Raw genomic sequence first — 18531 nt, 5'->3', positions numbered from 1 at the left:
CAAAAATGTGGTTCACTTAAAGGAAACAGATGAATAAGCCAGCCTTCTGTTGAGTCTCCAAAAACCTGAACACATCAGGATTTATTCTAGTAATTATTCTTGCAGAAATCAGTGTCTGACGTATATGTGATATTTTGTTTCATTTTTCTGGATGTATGGACTTCAAAAATGTGTACATATTTGCAATTATGTGGATCATTAGCCCTTTTCCTTTATTGTTGTTCTACTGTAGATATAGTTGTTATAAACAGCCTAAATACAAATATTTTTGCCATATTAGGGATTTCTCTACTGTTCATCATATAGGTGCACCTGCTCTTTTTTATTCATGGTTGGTTAGGATTTTGTATCATTTTAGAGTACTGTATTCTTATTACCTGTTTATCCAAAGTTTGTTCACATTCGTACAGTGCATTACACTATAAATCCAGATCTGATACCATGCAGGCTATCTTGGAGATGTGTTTTGCACTTATTGTTTCAAAATATTTTGGACTAGGGATTAGACTTCTCCTTTTCCAATTAATTATGTTAACACTAATCCCCTGAACCATACAGAGGGAAACATCACTGAACACAGCTTGTTATTTCTTTATTGGCCCTGATTCCAAGGGAAGAATCAAAGACAATGGCTGTTGACACAGCATATAAATCCTTTAGTCAGCCGTGCAGGAGATTCCCCTCCGTGACCAAGAAGACAATGTTTACTTTATACTGATTGCTTCCTGGATTGCTGATCAGAGACTGACTGGGGAGCTGAGAAATCCCCATCCTACAGGTAGCATTTCCATCAATTAGTTCAGACTAGCAATTATTATTACACATTAATGCTATCCTGCAATTCAATTTGGTTGCTACTCTTTAAGTTTGAGCACCATCTTGTGGATACATGAAAAATTACAATTTGAAACATAAAGTGGGATGGTGTCTGGTCCAATCAATGTTTAAATGCTGGGAACAAACTTTTGAGTTACACAGAACTATTCTTCAGACTTTGTTCAAAACTGTAACAAATTAAGCTGATGTTTAAAGATTTTAGGTTAAATAAATATGTTAATGCTGGTATTAAATGTATTATAAGTCGAATATAACAAAGGAGTTGAAGCAAGCAGGGGCTTAGCTAAGGCAGGGCTGAGGGCTACAGAGCCCCAGGTGCAAGCCAGGGGTACCTTCACAGGCACTTGGAGCAGTTCTGTGCCACTTGTAGCAGCCTTTTTTCTTGGTCTTTTTTTCTCCTTTTTAAGAAAAAAAAAAGGCAAACAAAGCGGTCAACCACTCAGAGCAGCTTGCAACCACTCCGAGCATGCCATAATCCAGAAGTAATTGGCTGTGATGCTATCACATCACCACAATTACTTCCAGGGGGTGAAGTTGTGAGTCAAGGTCCGGAGTGCCAGAGGGGCCAGCTACACCAAGACAAGCAGAGACTGTGAGCCCAATCCTATGCATGTCTGCTCAGAAGTAAATCCCATTGTAATCAAAGGGGCAAAGAGCACAATCCTAACCAGGTCTACTCAGAAGTAAGTTCTATTTTTTTCAGTGGGGCTTACTCTCAGGAAAGTGTGGTTAGGATTGCAGCCTTAACTTACTAAGTGTGGATAGGATTGCAGTTTGTGTTAATTGCATTACAAATAATCTGGCTGCATTCTGGTCAATTATGTATACTTCCAGAAATGAAGTCATGGGGAACTGTCAGCAATGTATTTTTTTTTTTTTAAAGTCCTAGGACAAAATGGTACATACAGTTGTACATAAATTCAGTAGTGAACTGGCTGTGGAGGCACACTCAGCAAAACATGTTCAGTGTCTGTCCAAGGTTAAGCTCAGAGGGAACCCCTTTTTCCTGTTTGAGAAGAAACTGAACTGATTGGCCAGGCTTTCTGCCAATCACTGCCCACCCTCTGAGCGACAGCAGCTCTTCCTGTCTCCTCGTTTTCCTGCCTGTTTACCTGCCTCCCAAAATGTGCAGTTGGTCAGAGAGCAGAAAAAAAAAGTAACTTCCATTCTGTTTGCTCTCTCCCTCTGGACTGTGGTGCAGGCTGAGCCCAGAGAGAGTGGCAAGGAGGAGGTGGGCCAGCTCAAGGAAGGGGGTTCATCTGGTACAGCCGGATATATTGGGGCACTTGGACGCAAACCCTGCAATGCACCTATTACATTGCATGTATCGACTGCCAGCTCCACACAGTATCAGTCCAGAAAGTAGGAGAATTCTCCTTCATGCTGCTACTGCAACAGATACCTCTAATTATTATCTAATAAGTTTACTGGACATTGCATTCAAATGTTATCCTATCAATTGTGACTAGATAGGAAGGATTGGCTATTTTTAATAACTTAATAGGGCAGATGGGCTACAGCACCTGGATGAAGAACTCATTTCCTCCATATGCTGTCTGGTTTCTGGGCAACGTATGTAGGAGAACTCCATACACCGCAGCTGCTGTGCTTCCCCTTTGCATTACCCAGAAAGTGTTCTTTGTAACTTATTTGATCGGTGGAGGGGGGAGAGAAGCAGTCACAATGATCCTTGCACCTTGTGCTGGGCTGCATTTGAACATGCCCAGATGTTTCATCCCTGACCCGTGTGCCATATCAAAACCCTCTTCCTGAGCCTGATCTGCCTACAACAGCCATTTTCAACCACAGTGCCATGGCACACTGGTGTGCCGTGAATGGTCTCCAGGTATGCCACAGGAGTTTGGGAGAGGGTCATTTATTAGTAGGGCCATTGGGGGATGTGAGTCCCCTGGAGGGCAGTACAGTGTGCCTTGTCAATTGTCAACAAACTGATGGTGTGCCTTGACAATTTTAGTACCTTGTCAGTGTGCCGCAAGACAAAAAAAGGTTGAAAATCACTGGGCTACATTGATCAACGTGGACTGTGGCAGCGATATCATTGATATTGGTGTGAACTGACCTGTTGTGGTGTACCTTGGGGCAAGGTGACAAACATCCTCTTACCCCAAGGAGACCTCCAGCAGCCCAAGATCTTCCATGGGATACAGCAGTAGCTGCTCCAGGACTGCTGCATTGCCGCACAGGAATTTAGATAGGATTGCACTGTTAAAAATGTAAGGGCACTTTTATGACCTGTGAATTGGGTTCACACCTGAGAGACGGTTGACTGGGTATATGTATACCATGATTTAGCATTAATAGGATAAGACTTGGACTTGCATGCTTCCCCCATCACCCACTCTTGCATGTGAAGGGAGAAAATTTGCTGTGTCCTTTCTCTGGTTTAAAACAAATTGGGATTTGTTGGTACATACAAACCTGGAAAATCCAAGTTTACTCTCACCACAGTTCACAAACAAGCCAGTATATCAAACCAGATTCTGATTCAAATCCTAGTTTGTTTGAAACTAGGAATGGAAGCAGCAAATATCCATCCCTTGCCTAGTTAAATTATGGAAGCAAATGCAATAATTCCCACTCTTCATGGGTAATCAAATAAATGTCAAATTATTTACTGGTAGACAATTAGCTGCACAATAGTTGCAAGATATTTCTCCATTGTGTAAGGTTTCTGTTTTTATTCTAGTATAGAATATGCTACGTGGTCCAAATGTAATACAGCTGTATGTCTTGAAGTTGCAATTCTCTCATAAAGCACAAGAGGGCAATGGAATTTAAGAAGCACATTGTCTAATGTAGTAAGATACTACTTCCTGAAGTTCTACCTGGATCAGAGCCATCCTATATTCAGGTTGCTGGAAATTATTGCAATTATTGTTGAGGGTAAACTTGGCAGTTTTTTAAAAAGCACATCTAAGCATTTCTTGTTAGACATGAACATGTTGCTGGAAGTGAGCAGGACTCAAGTAATTGGACACAGGTTCTCAGTATTACATTTTGGAGATATATACAGTGAATATGCTTTGTTCAAAAACTCTGTTTTGGGAGCACTTAATATCTTTCATTCCTGATCAGTTAATGCTCAGTTCATGCCTTGCAGTAGCACAGAATCAGCTTCCTCAAGGTCTCTTTCCACAGCACCCCCAAATAGATTGGACATAATAAACATGTAGATGGAGCCAACTGCAATGTGTATCTGTCCTTCCCTCTTGTTTATTACCCAGGTCGGAATCTGTAAGGTAGATCGGTTTGCTCTGAAGATCTATGGAAGCTATGCAACTCTTTTAAACCAAGTTATGAGGATTCCCCACCCCCACGTCATTGTTTTGTTAGGTCATCAATAGGATGACAGATCCCTGAGACAAATGCTGCAATATGCATGTCTGTATATAACAGCCCAATCCTGTACAAGGGAAACCCTAGCATTCCACCAGCTACACCAGCGCAAAGAAAGCCCCACTATTGCAGGAGCCCCTCCACCAGCTGCCTCACAGACACCAGTGCAGCAGCTGAAAAGCTGTGCATTACCCTCAACAAGGCACAGGCAGGCCACTATAACTACCCCAGCAGTGGAAAAGTGGGGAAAGGGCAGAGAGCAGGGTGTGACGGGGCAGGATAAAGTGGAGTTGATGGCTGCTAGATCCTGAACTCCTTTCCCAAGCCAGACACACACACCCCAAGGATTTCTGATGTATTTCACCAGTAACAGAGCTGACAGAACTCAGAGGAGTCATAGGGCTGTGTGGCAGTCAGCACATACAGGTAAGCTTTAACTCTCTTATCCCCTTTGACTGGCCTCTCCACCATGATGCCACATTGCATTTGGTGGCCATCATGCTGGCAGCCCTGTGATGTCAGCATGGTGGCCACATAGAATTTGATTGTTAATTGTCGGGGTTCCCCTCCTCCCACAAGTCCCCAACTTACCCAGGGAGAAGGCTTCTGGGCCAGAGGAGCAGGGACAAAGCCGGTAGAACATGGGGCCACTTCCCCATATGCTTCCTGGGCACTCCTGTAGGCAGCAAAGCACCACAGAGGAACACAGCACGCTGAACCCCCCACTTCTCCCTCTGTCTTAGAGGAGGGAGGGGGGAGACAGGACACAGGCCATTCGGCAGCTGGGCAGCTGCCCCTCCCCCACCCCTGGGGAAAAGGGGAGCACTCCCTCACCCAGCCAGCCAGGACCTGCCTTGCCAGGCAGGGTACCTGGCTATGACATCAGGGGCCCACAACTGGACCTCCCAACATCATCTGCAGAGCTACAGGACCCAGGTGGGCAGGGCCAGCCCACCCCCCAAAGGCAGAGGCAGCAGCTTTCCCAGCCCTCTCAGCTCCAGGTGAGAGGAGGTGGGAGGAAGACAGAGAGAGGAAGGGAAGGAGTTGTGGTAATCCCAGGGGAGGGGAAGGCAGTCCCACAGACAGGCCCTTTTTGTACCATCCCTGTGAGGGAAGGGGAGGGGCCTGCCCTACATAAACCTGGAGGCCAGGGATGACAAGGCAGTTGGGAGTTAGAAGAGCAACCAGGTGGATCTGCTGCTAGCAGCCCCTGACTGGCAAATGCTACCAACCCAAAGAGGGGGAACCGGGTGACACAACCCCCCCTTCTTCTGGTGAACTATTCTGAGGCCTCCACAAGGGGGTCCCCCCTCACCCCCCAGGGAGGCCTCGCATTAATGTTGTCCCCTTGACTGTAAGAACAGATGATCTTGAGAATCCCTGGTCATGTTCTACGCTTGATAGTGGGAAGGTCAAGTACTGATAGTCTCATATCCCCTTGAATCAGGTTGGGCAATGAAGCACTTCAGCCAAGAGCCCTGTGGATCAGTAATTGGAATCCCCAGACCACCAAACCGCTAGTCAGAGGAAGGAGTTCGAGACCATTGCTTCTGGGATATTCACAGCCTGTAATCTTCCTACTGTGGGAAGTGAGTTGCTACCAAAAGGTCAATCCAGTTCATGAGGCTAATCTATGATTCCACAGTAGCTGCCCTTCCTCAGGCTAAACAGCATCTTGGTTAGGAAAGCTGAAGAGTTCTCCTGGTGTGCCACCAGACTAGCAGCCTCCAACCTGAAGTGTGCAGCATGCCTTCAGCCTCCTCAGGGTGCTTGTCTGTTCGCAGACTTCATTGCAGTTTCCCACTTTGCTGCCCAGGTCAGGGTCTGACTGTCCTAATGCCTATGTGTTCTTCCATTACATTATTAAAATCAGCCAATGCTTCCCATCTGTTCAATAAATAACAGGATATCATTTGGATGCAAACAAACTTATTAGGTTATCATCATTAAAGGGACCTTTTTTTTTTTTTACCTTTTTAGTATGTTGGAATTGCTATATCCAGTTCCCATCCTTCATGAATCTTGTATGTCAGTGTTTCTCAAACTGTGGGTCGGGAGCCAATTTCATGTGGGTTCCCATTCATTTCAAAATTTTATTTGTAATTTGTTAAACTTGAGGCTGCCATGGTATGTGACTGCATTTGGGGAAATGTTACAGATTTGTACTTTTAACAGGCGAATATGTATATGCTTTTAACAATGATAGTAAATGGGACTGATTCCTGAGTAAGTGTGGGTAGGATTGCAGCCTAGGATTGTTAAAAATTTTCCTGCTTGATGACATCACTTCTGGTGGGTCCTGACAGATTCCCATTTAAACAGTGGGTCCTGGTGCTAAAAGTTTAAGAACCACTGTTGTATGTGTTTACATAAGTTAGTTGTTTTCCCAGAATAGGAGCTCAGTAGGTAAGACTATTTTTAAAAAAATGTTTCAAGGGACAACATATCTTCACCTGTTCCTTTAATTTAGTGGAGACCCTTGAGCTAGAATTTTTCCCTTCTCCATGGTGGCTTTGGTGTCACCAGGGCCAGCCCCCCCCCATGACACAGGTCTCCTTGAGAGCAAGGGGCTCCTCAGGAGTAGGGAAGCTGAGTGAGTACTACCTAGATCCAGCCCCCAGGCAGGGGGTTTCCTTGGGAGTAGGGCCTGTGGTCACATGGCTGGGAGCAGTGGGCCTGGCTGGGTTGGCTACTGGGTTCACAAGGAGCCCAGCAGGAAGAGGTTGCTCTTCCTGGAGCTTGAGCTCCACAAGGGTGGTCAGGGCGTGCTCAGGTGAATCCCTTACTGTTTTGAGGGTTGACCCAAACCCTCACAAGGCCCATGCAAGAATCCTCAAGGAAGGGGCTGCCTAGCAGTCTGAGGGAGAGTGGAACCACCTGGGGGCTCTGGGAGACTTCACAGCACCTGTGCAGTGGGGGCAGCCAGGAGGATCAGTCCAGCAAACAGGCAAACTGGGCTGAGGTACCATCAGTGCAGCTCAGCAGCCGCTGGGGGCTGGCCTGGCCCCCAAGCATCCTCAGAATTGCCCTGTAAATCTCGGGCAGCCACACCAGAGGTCTTGCTAAAAACCCCAATTTCTTATCTGGCTCCACTTGCATTGTGGTTCAGGCTCATTGTTCTAGCTTGATTGTTGGATTTACCTATGGACTGTGGACTTACATGTTGGTTGTGGACTTGTGTATAGCCAGTGGACTTTTGTATTCCATACCTGTTGGGTTTGTACCTTGCCCTTGAGCAATTTGCAGGTCCCTGTGAAGAAACTGGGACCTAATGAATGTCAAGCATTTGACCAGAATAAACAGGCTCTGTCAAGACAGTCTCTTGTCCCTGTGGTTAGTGCCAAAGCAGGGTAAGTTGAGCATATCGTGAGTTGACCTGGGACCACCAATAGACCCCACAGGGCAGAGGGGATCCCACCATGAATGTACAGTTGGTCACTTTCTATTTAGAGTTGGAATCTAGGACTCTATATCACAACTCAAGGCACTGAATGTTCCAAATATCTCAGACAAAACCGAGAAGCAAGTAGGCAAGACACACAGTATCCAGAATTATTTTCTGGGGCTGCTTGTATATTTAAGAAATGACATGACGGTTATGAAATTGCCCTTAGCTCATGCTATCTGTGTGTGGGGTGGGTGCATTTAATCAAAATGTTCAGGTTTGAAATTACAGATGACTTGCCAGCATAGGGCTTAATTTTGATGGCATTACCTAAAATTAATTTGCAACTTAAACAGAATTTACTGCAAAGTAAAAAGACCAATATATCCCTTTTCATCATGTGGATAATATTTTAGAGGAGCTAATATTAAATTTCTCCAAGTTATAAATTATTTTCCCTCTCCCTTTCATGGAGTAGCACATAATTATTGGTAATTCTGGAACCAGGCTTAGAAGTTAAAAGCAAATATCCGCTCTCCTCCATCAGCAAGTATGACAAGACATCAATTAACTCATCATTGCTTTAATGAACCAGAAAATATGACTCGGAGTCACTTCATGGTCTGCATGCTGCACAGTTGCAGGCAATGGGTACTTTGCTAAAGCATGTTGAATTGATCCTGGAAAAATGATTCATTGTTATTAAATGAGTTTTACAATGCACATAAGTTGCTGTGTTACAATACTGTGCTTGTCAACCATCCAGTCAGCTTTGAGAATCTTCTTTATTTTCATTCTTATATTAAATTTTGACAACTATATGTACGTTCATATAGCATTACTGGAACCTACAACCAGAAATACACAAGCATCTCTTTGCTTTCCTCAAAAGTGCTCATGGATTTGTGACGGATCAATGTGATCGCTTGCAATAGCTCCAAAATAGCCCAACTCACTGCCTCCGTGTCATCTCTGCTCCTTCCTGCCCCAAGACCCTCAGGAACTGTTGTTGGGCAGGTGGAAGGCAGAAGAAGTGGCTGTGGTGGGCATAACTAAAGCTAGAAATGTCCAGCTCAGCCTTATTCTGACTTTGACCCTATGGCTTTGTCATGTGCTAGCCAATGACCCACATGTAGTCATGCACTTGCCAGCTTGTCCCAATCTCATTATCAGATGCACTGCACCACCAATATATATGTTAAGGTGTTTCTGAAGAATGGCTGATGCCAGATCCAGAACTGCCTGACTGGAGAATTAGCTTCTCTCTGGCATCCATCAGTTCAGCATAAAATGACAAAAGATCTTGATGAAGAAATGATGGGAGAAGCGTTGCATACTCACTAATAGTATGCAAACTTGTTCAGCCATTAGGTCTACATCATAGCATAGGTGTCTCATGTTTGCATCTTCACAAAGAGAGAGAGAGTGGTTGATGCACATGCGGCAGGTGCCTACAAGATGGTTCACATCACAGCAAATTAAGTTACCAATGAAGACAAGCAGGATGCATCAGCCAGCATCAGTAGAGCCTTATTGGGAAGGAGAATGGGGTGGAAGCATTCTTCCATGCTTGGTGGTGCTCATCTCATCCATGAGGAAGGGTGAGGTACAATGCTTCTGTGCTCAAGCTGTGGCATGTGAGAAGCCAGTACCTGCTTGTGGCTCTAGATCAGGGGTCTCCAAACGTTTTGGCCAGAGGGCCGCATCAAATATCTGGCGTGGTGCGGAGAGCCAGAAAAAAAATTAAATATAAAATTTATATAAATAAATTAGAAATGGAACTTAGATGAGTGAATAAATGAATGAATGGACTCATTCATTCAACCTCTCTGGCCCTCAGAACAGCCTCCAGAGCACAGTTCTGGTCGTGTTCAGTTGAACGGGCCAGAGGCTTTCAGGGGACAAGAAGTTGGCTGCGGGCCGGAAAGAGGCTTGCTAAGGGCTGCATCTGGCCCCTGGGCTGGGGTTTGGAGACCCCTGCTCTAGAGGTATTGCATGCCAAAAAAAGAGTTTCAGCCATCAGCCACAATTTTCTCAAGAGAAAGGAATTAGTCAATTTCTGAGCAGGTGCTAACCACAGCTGCCTGCTCTGAGAGCCTAGTCTAACAAAAGCAGGCCAGGTAAGCACAAATTTTGCACATAAACATGTAATAATCTCAGTTTACATTCTGGGCAATAGGCAGAATTGCTGGGTGAGGAAGCTCTCCTCTGAATACATGTGGACGTTATGAGACGGGAAATTTTTAATCCTGAGCATCATCATTATTTGTTTCTGGTATTTGCTTTTAAAAAGCAGTTTCATTAGTTAATAAATAGATCCTGCAGAGGCAGCGGTCTTATTGAGGCATTGGAACATGACTGATCCCCAGGGTTAAATGGGCAAATGACATGTGTTGAAAGTAGTGTGCAGCTCTTCCCCTATACAGTGACTGTGTCATGCTTGCTTGAGTCATCTGGATACATTCGACTTTTTCTAATTCAAGCTTATCTTGTATTGTGCTGTTTCGCTCCCACTGCTAATGCTGTTCTCAACTTTGTTTTTATTATATTTACATAGATGAGTTTGTGTTTTTTTTAAAGTTTTTAGAGCATGAAGCATCCATTGGTACACAAAATACTAGATGATGCTTCAATCCTTACAACTGTGTCAATGAAACTTGTTGAGGATTAATAGCCCAATCCTATCCACACTTTCCTGGGAGTAAGACCCATTGAATCTCATAGGACTTACTTCTGAGTAGACATGCATAGGATTGGGCTGTTAAACTGCAACATACTCTTAACATTCCTGAAATTCCTTTACATTAATTTCCAAAAAGCAAGGGATCTCCCAGGCCTATGTAATGGTTTAATTGTCTGGAAATAACAGTTTTGGTACTAATTACAGAATAGCACCATCCACCCTTATTTGCAATTAAGTTTGCAGTGTTTGACTATTAGAATACATGTTATCATAATAAGTGTGGTTTGCATTCTTTTATTTGCATATACTGAGCTGTAGAATCTGTAATTATAATAGCTAGGAATCATCCATTTGGGGCCTGTTTCTATGATTACATTAATTGAACAACTTACAGTGGAATAGTTATTAGACAGCAGAAGCAAGTTTGCTAGCTATGAAAGGATTTTGCAGTATTATGATCATAAATAGGCCCATCTCTGGTTGCAAGTAGTTAGTCTTCAAGGTATGTGAAGGCCAGTTCATGCTTAGAATGTGGTTTTTAGGTGATAACAAAATAAAAATACATAACACCGCTTTCTGCAATTCTTATTATTGTAAAACAAAACAAAAAACCCAAATCAGTGAAAAAATAAAACCATTTTCTAACACCTGTATATTTTGATCACTGTAGGCTGATAGGGCTGGCTGAGTGGGGAGGGGTGCATGGATAATGAGTGTGGCTGCATCTGCTGACATAATGCCACCAATATCACTACCTTGTACGCTTTTAAAAAGATTATAATTATAATTGTATAAATATAACTATATAATTATATAATGTATAATTATGATTTATAAAAATGTGCCCTTGGAATAAAAACACATAACAGCTTTCTGCACTCCTCATTTTTGTCAGAAAACGAAATCTGCAAAAAAAAAAAAAAATCACACCTCTATTCATGCTTTAGTTTTTCCACTGACAAATTGAAAGGAATCTAATTTAAATAGCCAAAGGAACATACACAGGTGGTACTCCCATTTGAATGGTACACTTGATTGTCTGATTTTCCACAATCTATGGCTAACTTTCTCCAATAGCAACCCCTGAGGCCCTACTGCTCCTGTCTACAAACTGTGTAAATTAAATTGGATAGGAATAATAGTACCCACTTGTTTCCAATTTTGTAGTATGATGCAAGAAGATTTAACAATGCAGAAACAGTGGCAGACCCCCCCTCAAGGCGCCCTGGGGCAAAGCTCCATGAAGCCACCACCCCCCCCCCCCCGTCTGCTCACCTGGACTGACACAGAGCCTCATGTGACTCCAGGTCCAATGGTAGAAGCCGTCTGAGGCTTCCCCACGGTCTTAAAACTGTGCTTCCAGAAAACTGGAAGAACAGTTTCCAACTGCATCGGGAGCCTCATTAAGGCTTCCCATGCGGTCCTGGAGTTGAGTGAGTTCTGCGCCCAGGGCATTTGCCCCATTCAGCTAATGGGAGGTTTGCTGCTGTTGCAGAAAGGAAAAAGTACACAATGTTGGTTATTTCCATACTTAAACAAGCTAAACTCTCATTATCCTGATGTCATTTTTTTAACCCAGGGCCCACTGTGCCCCGCCCCCCCAGCTTGATCAGAGAAAATGAAATTGCATCATGGGGGGGGGAGAGAGCAGATAATCTTATGCTTCAGCTGTCACTCCAGTCATCCCCCCCCCCCCAGAATTGCAGCTGAGTCATTTGTGAACCTTAACCATTCAGTTAAGATATGGCTCATGGGACTAACTACAGAGAGCATTTCCAATTTCCTGAGAGGTGATGCTGTGTCAACCATTACAGGACAAAATAGCTGAAGTTGTAGTGAGGGATCATGGATATCTGCTACAGGCATTAACATTTTTATCCCCTTAGAAAATTAGAATGTAGGTTTTAAAATCCCCTAATGGCCAAGCCAGTCCTATAAATAATGTAAATGCATCCTTTGGACCTTGCAGTTCATCACAGCAAGTCTCTTGAATTTATCCTCCTCAGACTCATTTGGCTAATTTAACTAATTAAAGACTTTCAGTCATGGCTGGTGCCCAAAAATGACTGCAGATGTCTGCATGTAACCAGCTATCTGCTCCCTTCTGTCCATCCCTGTAGCTGAATCGTATTGGTCTCTATAGGGCCCTTTGCTAGGGCAAGAACAAAAGAGAATGTGTATTTCCAGGGGCATTTTATGTATGTGTGTATGCAGCTCATTGTTGTTCCACACAGAATGAATAATGCTGGAGGTCAGGACAAGGACATTCCCTGTTCAGAGTGGATAACCATTGTTCTGGCACAGGATTGCCTCATAGAATAAATCAGATGCTCCTTATTCCGGAACCTTCTAATTCCTTGGCATTCCACAGATTTGACACTAGGCCTGTTTACATAGGTTTGTATTTGTGTTTGAGTAGGTAGTCACTCAAACCCAAATGCAAACAAGGAGTTATCCTGATGCACTAATGCCCTCTGCCTGGTGCCTCTTTTCCCACTCATGTTGCCCACTCTTCCCAGTGCCTGTTTCTGATGCTGTCACCTGATCATTGCCACCACAGAGACAGTCACACAAATGACATCACATTTGTTTATGCTTAAGGAAGTAACTTCCCTAAATGGTAGCAGGTTCATAGCGGCAAATAGACACTTGGGGTAATGGTGACAGGCAGGGAAAAATTGAAAAAGTTCCTTCTGCTTGGAGGGGTGACTCCATCATTGCTTTCCTAGCAAATCATTGGCCAAATAGTGTGGGCTATGATTTTTTTTCTTAAAGATTTAGACAAAAACAATGTTCTTTTTCTGCCAGTTGTTCTAAAGCAGTATTCTTCAACCTTGGAGTCAGGACCTCAATGGGGTTGCAAAGCCTCAGTCCTGGGGTCACAGCAACTTATGGGAATGAAAAAGGTTGAAGACCACTGGTCTAGAGCACCACCAGGTAAAGGAGGAGGCATTTGGTGTATGCTTTCAGGTACCAAGGAGATTGTGTCCCAGTCCAGCTCAGGTTATTGGCAATTGTGCTAAAATAGTTTTCACTAGTGCCAGGCTTCATTGTAACTTTTCTGTTCTCTCTAATAAGATTATTTGGTTACAGTGAACAGTGTTAGGTGGGCATTACAGGGGCAGGAGTGGATAGCAACGGGGGTGGGGATGGTTGGATAGGTTCCTGGGAGGGGATGGGATCAACAGTCAGGTCCCCAGTCTCATACTTTATTTTATTGAGGGCACAATCCTAACTGTGCCCTATGTTAGCCCAAGTCCCTTGGGCCAACTTGGGAGGGTCGCAAACGTGCTGTAAAGCACATTTGCGCCTCCTCAAGGGGAAGTTGGGCCAGCGCTCCAAGAAGCGCCGGCCTGCGGAGGCTGACATAAGCCTGCATGCCGGCTTCCCCCCAGTTCTTTACATTTGCTCGGATGAACCAACACAAGGACGAAAGGTAGGCATGGGGGAGGTGGGGAGGAGGGAGGGAGCGTTCCTGGGCGGGGTGAGGGCGGCCCAGGGGGCGGGTGGGCGGGCACAGAGAGGGAGGTGGGGCTGGAATCTGGTTGTTATGTCAGATCCCAACCCCCATTCCCGGGGAGAACGGAGCGGCTTCAAGCAGCTCTACTCTCCTCGGACGTGCGCCATTGGGGCCAGCATCCCTTACCCAGGGGTAAGGGGAAATGTTTCCCCTTGCCTCTGGCTAAGCTGCTTGTGGCCACAATCCTGCGCTGGATACAGCACAAGCCTCCTGGCTTGCCTGTTCCAGCACAGGATAGGATTGTGCTCTGAGCTAGTGAGCTAGTTAGTTAGGGCCCAGTCCTATCCAACTTTCCAGCTCTGGTGTAGTCACAATGCAGCCCGGAACACATGTTTCCATACCTTGAGAAAATTGAAGACCACAGTTCTAAAGCAACGACCTTGATTCTATTCGGAAGTAGCTCATGGCATTTTAAAGTGTCAAATCACACCATGCTTGATATTTCAATTTGGCGGTCTTAGTCATGAGGTGGGGGTTGGAATGGATGTGATTAACCACCAGAATTAAACACATAATAAGGGAAAACACGGGGAATTAAATCAGAACTACCATACCCAGAGGTGACTTGCGCATAAGTACCAGAGTGGGAGGAGAAGCTCTTGGGCGCAGCAAAACCCCTTTTATTGCCATTCATAAATATTTAAAAGTGATTATGTGAGACTCTGTTCATCATGTACTGTTTAGTATGTGTGAGTTTTGATTTTTTTTTCAAAAATGAGTATGATTCATATTCTTTTCTAACGGACATTTCCTCAACCTAACAGCCAAAAACGTACTTTTGAAAAGAGAAACCAAACTCCTTGTCAAGGGCCCCAGAGTAAACCACAACAATTGTTCTTGTGAGATCAGGCAACCCTGGCTTAATTGTCAACATTTATGAGTCTCATTAACAAATCTCTTGAAAATGGATGTTCTGTCATGTCTGGTTTTGTTAAATGTCAGAATTGCAACAACTTTCATTTAATTTCTTCTCATTGATGTTTCAGTCCAAGGTTTTTTATCTGGAAAATAAACTCTTTCACGAGTAGATCATTTTAGGAGATTCTGTGTTATTTGACCTTCTGTGGTTGCTGCAGGCGCCGAGTATCCCCAAAGGGAATGTATATTTTATGTGTGAAATATTGTGTGTTTGTATTTGCAAGGGAAGAAAACAACAACAGACAAGCATTTGAGAGAGACAAATAATGGAAATTATTATATTTTCTTATTAAAAAGCATTTATCACTTCAGTGTATGGCTTTTTTAACCTATTTTTATAGAAACAAAGAGACAAAGAATACCAGAGTAAATTTTACATATTTTAGACAGCCTGGAATTTTGAAAAGGGCCCATCAACTCAAGAAGAGGCCATTAATCATTTGAATTATGTTCCATATAGGGAGCAGTGGTACCAATTTTTTTAAAAGGAAGAAATGAAAGTTATTCTGCTTCAACTTTGTTGAAATGACAAACTTTTTTTTTTTAAAGCATCATTCTGTTTTTCAGTGTGGAATTATATCCTAGGGGAAACTGCAGAATGGGGAACATTAACAAAGCTCACTGTCTAACCCTCTGTTGTATTTAGGTTTGACAATAACCTCACATCGAGAGGCAGCATGGGGTAAGGATGGGGTTGCCAGCCCTCCAGGTTTGACCTGAAGTCTCCAGGAATCAGCATTCTCCAGGAATCAGCATTATTTGAAAAGGTCAACAGGCATGTGGACACGGGAGAACCCGTGGACATTATATATCTGGACTTTCAGAAGGCGTTCGACACGGTCCATCACCAAAGGCTACTGAAAAAACACAGTCAGGGAATTAGAGGACAGGTCCTCTCATGGATTGAGAACTGGTTGAAGGCCAGGAAACAGAGAGTGGGTGTCAATGGGTAATTTTCACAATGGAGAGAAGTGAAAAGCGGTGTGCCCCAAGGATCTGTCCTGGGACCAGTGCTTTTCAACCTCTTCATAAATGACCTGGAGACAGGGGTGAGCAGTGAGGTGGCTAAGTTTGTGGACGACACCAAACTTTTCCGAGTGGTGAAGACCAGAAGTGATTGTGAGGAGCTCTAGAAGGATCTCTCCAGACTGGCAGAATGGGCAACAAAATGGCAGATGCGCTTCAATGTCAGTAAGTGTAAAGTCATGCACATTGGGGCAAAAAATCAAAACTTCACATATAGGCTGATAGGTTCTGAGCTGTCTGTGACAGATCAGGAGAGAGATCTTGGGGTGGTGGTGGACAGGTCGATGAAAGTGTCGACCCAATGTGCGGCGGCAGTGAAGAAGGCCAATTCTATGCTTGGGATCATTAGGAAAGGTATTGAGAACAAAACGGCTAATATTGTAATGCCGTTGTACAAATTGATGGTAAGGCCACACCTGGAGTATTGTGTCCAGTTCTGGTCGCCGCATCTCAAAAAAGACATAGTGGAAGTGGAAAAGGTGCAAAAGAGAGCGACTAAGATAATTACGGGGCTGGGGCACCTTCCTTATGAGGAAAGGCTACGGCGTTTGGGCCTCTTCAGCCTAGAAAAGAGACGCCTGAGGGGGGACATGATTGAGACATACAAAATTATGCAGGGGATGGACAGAGTGGATAGGGAGATGCACTTTACACTCTCACATAACACCAGAACCAGGGGACATCCACTAAAATTGAGTGTTGGGAGAGTTAGAACAGACAAGAGAAAATATTTCTTTACTCACCGTGTGGTTGGTCTGTGGAACTCCTTGCCACAGGATGTGGTGATGGCGACTGGCCTGGATGCCTTTAAAAGGGGACTGGACAAGTTTCTGGAAGAAAAATCCATTAGGGGGTACAAGATGTGTATGCGCAACCTCCTGATTTTAGAAATGGGCTATGTCAGAATGCCAGATGCAAGGGAGGGCACCAGAATGAGGTCTCTTGTTATCTGGTGTGCTCTCTGGGGCATTTGGTGGGCCGCTGTGAGATACAGGAAGCTGGACTAGATGGGCCTATGGCCTGATCCAGTGGGGCTGTTCTTATGTTGTTATTATGTTCTTCTCCAGATTACTGAAAGCCATCCTGTAGATTTTAACAGGGCGTCCAGGAATTTCCAATATTATATGTTAGCCAAAAAAGATCTCCAGGAATAGCTTCAATCATAGTTGGTAACACTAGACAAGGAAGAGAAAATGACTTATTCCAGTGACTCTCAAATTCTAGTGTAACGTTTGAGCCACTCTGTTTGTGGGGCGGGGGGATGACAGTGAGGTGAACCCTAGGATCACACTGCTTCTGAGGACAGAGGGCCTTTTTTTATAACAATTCACTTCCTGTTTTGTGATCACAACTCAGAGGTGTGTCGCTATCACATTTTTTCACTCTTCTGCGGTGCAGGAAGCCCTGCGGAGGGTTCGCGGGGGGATTACCTTCCCCCCCCAGAAGCCAATGCAGACAGGGAGAAGTAAAAAAAAACCTGCTCTGTCCCCAACAGCAGCGCAATCCTGGGGATCACATCGCTGCCATCCCCCCATCCTGCCCTTTAAAGGAGTAGAGGTAGGGCGTCTTGGGCTGGTGGATCGCAATCCGCAGTTTGAGAACCACTGAATTCTTTTATGTATTCCAGTGTTTCTCAAACTGTATTGGGACCCACTAGATGGGTCGTGAGTCAATTTCAGGCTCTTACTGTATTCCATTTGGACTACTGTATTCCATTTGGACTACTGCAGTATCAAGTATCAAGTATCTGCCTTTGAAGACAGTCCAGAAACTGCACTTGGTTCCGAGTAAAGTAGTTGCATTACCAAATGAGACTGGGTGTGTGGATCCTACCTTACTAATTTGAAACAGATATACATTTTCAAGCACAATTCAAAGTGCTGGGGCTTACCCCTCAAAGATCCATCAGCACGGAGACCTAGATACCCAAAGGACCACAGCATCCTGCATGTAGGTCTCCCCTTCAGACAGCAGTGACTGCAAACCATTCCTTCTCAACTATGACCTCCTGATTTTAGAGCCCTCTTCCATAAGGCTCACCGGCCACTGAGGCTTTTATCCTGTCTAGGTGAAACCATTTTGTTTTCCCAGGCTTTCTCTATCTTTGGTTTTATGCTGTTTTTATTGGATTGATTGCTCTACTCTGTTTTTTTTTAATTGTTTTGTGAATTTGTTTTTGGGTTTATTCATTTTATGTTGTAACATAGCTCTGTAAACCTTACCAGCTGATGAGCAGAATATCAGTATAAATGTTGGTGGATTCCAAATCACTACAACTGTCAGGGTCCTTGTTGGACCTGTGAGCCTATGTGCTTAGTGTGTGCTCTGTGTCACAACTAGTTTCAGTACACTAATTAGAGAACAAAGTGTGGAGTGGTGTTCCCCCCAGACCCACCCACTAACCCTGTTGCTATATTTGCTGCTGTCTCCCTGTCTTTTTCCATCACTGGCTGGCAACGGGGGGGGGGGGGGGAGAGACTATGGGCCTGTAGAGACTGTAGGCCCTGTGCAGCCAGTTGCCAACATCTGCTATAAGGCTTGCATCAAAGTAAGAATGGCCATAGGCTGAAACAGATATTTATAGGAATGAGCTTTACCCCTAATTGCTGAGATAAATGGGATAGAGGACATCTTCTTGTGAGGACTAGGCTTCATGAATAAGCAAGCATGCATGTCTGTGTTATGATGATACTGCTTGCTAAGGGAAATATATAAACAACCATTCTAGAACTAACCAGTAATGTCTTTTACCCTTTTCGAACTACAGGTTCAGAAAGAACAATTGGACTATGGCAATCCAAGGTC

The sequence above is a fragment of the Tiliqua scincoides genome, chromosome 4 (assembly GCF_035046505.1).
Source record: "Tiliqua scincoides isolate rTilSci1 chromosome 4, rTilSci1.hap2, whole genome shotgun sequence".
NCBI classification, from domain to species: domain Eukaryota; kingdom Metazoa; phylum Chordata; class Lepidosauria; order Squamata; family Scincidae; genus Tiliqua; species Tiliqua scincoides.
The sequence above is the reverse complement of the archived record's forward strand: the minus strand, read 5'-3'. Positions refer to the sequence as shown.